This window comes from Camelina sativa, chromosome 2, assembly GCF_000633955.1.
Source record: "Camelina sativa cultivar DH55 chromosome 2, Cs, whole genome shotgun sequence".
NCBI classification, from domain to species: domain Eukaryota; kingdom Viridiplantae; phylum Streptophyta; class Magnoliopsida; order Brassicales; family Brassicaceae; genus Camelina; species Camelina sativa.
This window is the reverse complement of record NC_025686.1, coordinates 11,862,777-11,863,115: the sequence shown is the minus strand read 5'-3', so window position 1 is coordinate 11,863,115 and position 339 is coordinate 11,862,777.

The following is a 339-nucleotide window of genomic DNA, read 5'->3' as shown; positions in this document are numbered from 1 at the left end:
GATGTGGAGAGTTTAAAAGCCACTTATACCCATTTTGTCCCAAAACAGGCTAAAACCAAGTAAACCTTGCTTAGAAGCACTAAACAGCTTTGCTAGTGTTTCTGGGGTTTAAATGTGTCTTAATCCAATGTAACTAACTAATTATAAGTGTTTGAGATTGATGTGGAGAGTTTAAAAGCCACTTATACCCATTTTGTCCCAAAACATGCTCAAACCAAGAAAACATTGCTTAGAAGCTGTAAACAGCTATGTTAGTGTTTCAGGGGTTAAACTGTGTCCTAATCCAATGCACCTAACTAATTAGAAGAGTTTGAGATAGATGTGGAGAGTTTAAAAGCC